Here is a 6127-nt window from a genome sequence, read left to right as displayed (position 1 = left end):
TCCATCCATCCATCCATCCATCCATCCATCCATCCATCCATCCATCCATCCATCCATCCATCCATCCATCCATCCATCCATCCATCCATCCCCAGGGTCATATAGCCCAACAAACTGTCTAAACCAGTATTTATTATTAGAAAAAATGCAAAGTTTGCAATAAAAAGGCTAGAGTACCAGAGCAACTGCGGAAAACACAAACAACTACAGGGAGAACAAGTTCACTCAGCTGAGTTTTATCATCATTTATATTAGTGGCCCGATACCAGCATTTTTACAAGTATACTGGTACAAAATGCCCTGTAACTCAGGACCGACACCAATACGAGTATCACTGTTGATACTCCATTGAATGTATCACAGGTGGCATTTCAAGTGTTTGTCAGTTCCATGTTTAAGAAATCTTGTTATTTTATTTAATACAAAATGTTGCATCAGTATATATCATGCTTTATATTTGATTTGATCCAGTCACAGGCCTATAAAGAAGGACAGCCACCTTGTTCTAAATAAAAAAATGTGTTTTTAAAAGTTTTGTGCAACTTTTAGGTTCTAATTCAGTATGTACTCTGTATCAGTACTCAGTATCAGTGTACTAAAGTACATGTACTCGGATTGAAAAAAGCTGATATCGGGACACCCCTAATTAATACGTAGGGTGACAGTGCTATCACTATACCAACTCCCCCATTATTTCCTACATCTAACACATGTACCTGAGTGTTTGTGGGGATGAGTTCCATGTAAATGTTCTTCATTCTTATAGGAAACTGAGGAGTGTTATTGATAAAAACATGAAAAAATGGTTAACATTGAATATTTTTGTCTTGACAAGCTAAGCTATAAACATTTTAACTGTATATTTTTACAGGAATTGTTAGAAAAATGTAAATGATATCTATATAATAAGTTACTTAATATTTGGACTGATATTATATTTTTAAATAACAGAAGGTATTTTTTTCAATGAGTTATGATGCTGATTTCCTACAACTACATATAAAAGTGATACCTCTTGTTTTAGTAGGTCTGTAAGGACGCTCCTCATGCCCAGTTTGTGTATCGTGACCGTGAAGGTCAGCTTTGTGGGCCACTGATACACCACGAGTCATGGACACAACAAGAAAAACAAGAAAAAACAAAACAAAAAAACACAAACAAACAAACAAACAAAAAACATGAGACAATCATTTGGTGGTTATCCATAATGCAGATTGGCTTCAAATATAAGTTAATTTAAAAACACCAGAAGCCAGAAGCCTAAATAGAAGATCTACCATCTAGTAAACAATACCTATTCGCTCAGCCTCCTGCAGATCATGATCTGATGAACTAGTTTTGTCTTCATGAGTCTCATGTCTGTGTTGATCAGGCTTGTGGGAGACTGGACGAATCAGGGTTTTTAACAAAGATAACAATAAAAAAGAACATTTCAACTAAAACTTCAGCTATAGTTTTAATGGGAACATTACAAAAAACCCAGACAAACCAAATATTTACAGAAAAATACCTTCCCTTTCTTTATACATCTCTTCTTGCCTTTTTCTTCCATGTAACTCCAACGTGGCTGTTGTTTTGTGATGATGAGTTTCATGTGTGTGTCCGTCAAATGTGTGGGAAACTGTCACAGCACATTTGTCATTGTTACAAGTAAACAGACATTGAGATGCATCTCTAACATCTTTCTGTAAATGGGGTAAGTTTCTGCATGGGAATTAGTTTTCTACAGCTGATTTCTACTTTCTCGTGTGATCTACTGTAAGTAGGTGGCACTACAGTGCTGTAAAAAGCCAGTACCTGTGTTGTCCTCAAGCTCAGATGAAGTTGGTCTGTGACCATTAGTTTCATGTCCCTCAAACACGTTCGGGACTGCTAAACCACAACAGGCAAAAACATCAGATTAGTTAGCTAAAACTAGCTATTTTAGCAAATACTTAAAGGGGCAATGTCATGTAAAATCTACTTTTTTGAGCTTTATATTATGTTATAATGTAATCCTCTCATCAAAAACATGCCCAGAGTCTTGCTTTGACTCATTCATGCATGTTTGAGACATCCTATACTGTCCTGAGGCAGTCATGCAAGAGAACAAAAACAGAGAGTTGGCCCTAGAACCGCCTTTCAGGTGCAGCTCCTCCTCTGTCTCCAAGCTGAACTTCTGCATCACAGATCCCCCCTCCCCCGCAACTCCTGCAGGCTATCAGCTGCAACAACTTGCAAATACCTGGTGAAACTGCACGTCTGCTCAGCTCGGTTAATTATTTATGGGTCCAATCCTTTCTGGATTAAAAAATGCCTTTGTGGAAACAGATTTTCAGACGCCAAGGACCATGACACGGTTATTAAGAAGTGATTTGATTTAACTTATGGAAGTAATGCTCAGATGAAAAAAAATGTATATAGTTGTACGAGCCACTTTACGGATGATAGCTTTTTCAACAAAAGGGAATTCAACAGTGGACTAATAAGATTATCACTAAAAGACGATGCAAGTTCAACACTCAGAATTACGCAAACATCGTTGTTGTCTCCCCAGGTATGCTGAAAAAAAAACCTCACATTGTTTTGTTTGGTTGTTTGGTCTATCTGTGATCTACGATAACCATTCGTAACTTATATTACAATCTGTGTCCTTTAGTTGGCTTACACCACATTTTAGTAATAAATAAATTAGCTAACATTGACACCTTTGTACTCACTCTGGTTCTTCATAAAACATATTTTCCAGGTCTGACAGTAAGTTTCAATTGTGTCCTGGTTGCTATTTTCCAAAACCGATATTGTAAAATGTTGCTGCTGTTTTTATTATTATTACAACAAAATACAACACTCCTAAGACTGGTTATAAACGGCATGAAGTTGATTTGGTGATGTACAGAAATGGGAGGGATGGAATCGATAGGAGAAAGAGGACAATTTCAAGGCATTTAGAAACGGCTATAATGCAAAGTTAAATGTGTTTTCGAATTATACATATAAACAGCATTTTCTTAGCAAGCGAAGGTGACAAAGTTACTTAATTATTGTAAAAATTGAAGTAAATGCCTGAGAAAAACACAATATTAGCCCATTAATAAATCAATCAACCAGCCCTCTATATTGCATTTTCCTGGTTGTTTAACCTTAAATCAATTTATGCCAACCTTATTTTATAAACCTACGCCATCAGTTTCACATGGTTATTTACAATGAATTTTGAAGTTAAAGTGTAAAAGGAAGCAGCAGCAGCTAGCTGTAGCACTTTTCGTGCAGCTTGGGAACATCCTGCAGGGATTTTATTTTTCTGCTAGAAAAACTTTGTGATGTGAAATTTATACTTTAAAGGTTTATATAACAGTGTTTGCATCAGCCACAGTGACATTTTTCACTCTGACTGGCCGTGAACTCATTAATCCAGTTTAAAATAATCAATATTTCTCCAAAGAGAGGACATTCTTAATGCAAACTGTTTCTACAGAATCCAAGCTGGTGTCCAGATAAACAACAGGACCATCTCAACCCCTCAGAGCCAAACCAAGACATGCTTCCAGTTTTTCTTTGCTCCTCTTCCCTGCGCTCCGATGAGAATTTTTGTGACCCAGAATCTCAATGCTAATGTTTTCTGCAAACGCCAAATATTTTCAATTTTATTTGATCTTTTCTAATTTTTCCAAACATTCTCAGCTATATTTTCTGCCTTTGCTCCAATGTTTCCCTCTGACCGAGTAAAATTTTAGAACAAAACTGCTCAAGATTTGCCACTACTACAAAGAAACGAGTTCACCTTTTCTTTCAATGTCACCATGATCAGATGGTCGTTGTTCTGTGGTTGTAAACCTCCTGTTTGTGCTCCGCAGATTTGTGGGAGACTAACACATCACATTTTCAGGAACTTAACACAATGTTCAAATTAATACAATTGTTTTTTACTCTCGGTGTATATTTTTACTGCTAGTTGGCAGATTTAAAACATGGCAAAGCATTCTTTCCTGCACCAGTAAGATTTCATTATAGCTTTCTTACACGGAAAAATACCTGTCATATCAGCTGTTCTTCTCTCATGTCCCTCCTCCTCCTCCTCCTCCTCCTCATGATTGGAAGAACTTTTATGTCCAAGACTTCCAACATGATTATGTCCTTTAGACGTATGCCACAATTAATAATGATGACCAAACAAAAATGGATGCATTTCCATTTTTTCCTCTCATTTTGAAAAGAAGAACCATAATAAAATGTAATACCTTCCATGTCAACATGTTTTTTTCTGTTCTCTGTCTCCTCTCTTCTCGCTCCGCGCAAAGATGAAAATGCTTTATGATTCTTTGTTTCATGCATGTGTTCTTCAGAAATGTGGTGGCCTAAAAGAAATTATAACAATTTTAGCCTAAAAGTAAAAACAAAAACAAATTGAAAGAATATACCTTGTTATATAAAATATTAAGAGATATTGAGACATATACGAATCATTTCATCTAAATTCTGTATGGTTGATCAAAATAAACGTCTGTTGTGTAAGGTTTAAAATATATAATTAAATGTAGCAGTACATGTAGGTAAAAAAATGACAAAGTTTTCTTTGTTTTGATTGAATAATTGTTACATATTTACATGTGTTATAAAACAACACAAGTGCCAACCCAACATGTGCAGAAAATATCTAGATGAAAATATGAGACGACAAACAAGACTGTCATTATTCGGCAATGTTCCAAATGGAAGCGAGAGCTTTAACTGCAGCGAGCACAACTGAAGGGTTCAGTCATGGATCCTCATTAGCAAACATGATACTGAATTTAAATCAGACATCAGAGTCAATCCATTAAATGACATGCTGAGTTTTACTTCACGAGTCGTGAGTTATCCAAGAAAACTCATGACCTATTTTATGTTTGAAAAAATAAAACATTTTTTCTAAGATATTTTAAGGGGCATTCACTGCTTTTATTTTTTCTAAAACATTAGTAAAATATCTGAAAATATGTATGAACACATCGCATTAAGTGATGGATTATAAGCCACTTGTAATCACAACTAAAGTACAAGTTAGAATTATAAATTAATCAAATGCTTATTTTTATTTTAAGTTGGGAGAAAAAAAACATAAAATTCCAGAGAAAATCCATTTATCCTCAAAAACAAACAAACTCCACACACGTAGGTCCATTAATTTTAAACCTAAAACCTACTTGCTGTAATTTTTTGTTTAATCTACATAACTACAGTCTGTCTTTTTTTTTATTTTTAACTTTACTAACAGTTTTTTTTCTCAAAATGCAACATTTTTACAGACCCTAAGGGGATGTTAGTGAAAAATATTTTTAACACTTCTGCTGCCCTTGGGTCAAAATGACCCACCCGCCTCACTTTGAGGCCTCAAGGGCAGCAGGAGGGTTAAAATAGATTTCTTGTGCACACAAGAAACCATCTGACATGCATCAAATAGACTAGTGAACCACATGTTCTTAAAGTCAGACAAGGACTAGGACATTCCTAATTATTTTATCCAAAAACTAAATAAAATAAATGATATAAACTGATAAATACATCTCTTATTTCACTTCCTATTATAAAAACTCTCTGAATCACACTTATTCTTTTGTGGATAACAAGGATTTAGATTTGACACCTTTTTTTGATGCACAATGTATTTTTAGGTGAGCGCCACATTTGTTTTTCATGCACATACAGTACCAAAAACCTGTTTCATTTTTAAAATTAGTTTTTACCAATATCCCATTAGGGGCTCCATACTTTTAAACCTCTCATACAATATTTTAACATTTCCCATCTAGCAATGCTGCAGTAATCTTTGCCTAAAACACGTCTGCATAAAACACAAATTAAGATACGATATATGCTGTAAATCTATATTTAAATGAGATTTATATTCTCTTATTAAAACATAAAGAGAGGTATTTTTATTTTAGTCCTTGAGGATTTTTTGTTTGTTTGTTTTAATGGTAATGGCTGTAGTGTGTTAAAACTTTTATTACATTTATTGCTTCTATAAACTACAGCTGACTACTGCTGCTACAGTCTATTAAAAAAGAAATACCTTTTCTCTCAGTTTGTTGTTCTCCACCCTCCTCCTCCTCCTCCTCCTCCACCTCCTCCTCTCTTTGTTCAGATGTAGTTGTAGGGGTGTGGC

At 35.1% G+C, this 6127-nt stretch overlaps 1 protein-coding gene across 1 annotated transcript in view; it reads right to left on the bottom strand.

Annotated features, from left to right (window-relative positions):
• ntng2b (netrin g2b) overlaps positions 1 to 6127 on the bottom strand; it is a gene marked incomplete in the record, with an annotated part of 110943 nt that overhangs the window by 29449 nt on the left and 75367 nt on the right.

The sequence above is a fragment of the Austrofundulus limnaeus genome, unplaced genomic scaffold, assembly GCF_001266775.1.
Source record: "Austrofundulus limnaeus strain Quisiro unplaced genomic scaffold, Austrofundulus_limnaeus-1.0 Scaffold36, whole genome shotgun sequence".
Classification (NCBI taxonomy): Eukaryota; Metazoa; Chordata; class Actinopteri; order Cyprinodontiformes; family Rivulidae; genus Austrofundulus; species Austrofundulus limnaeus.
This window is presented reverse-complemented; position numbering and strand designations above follow the sequence as displayed.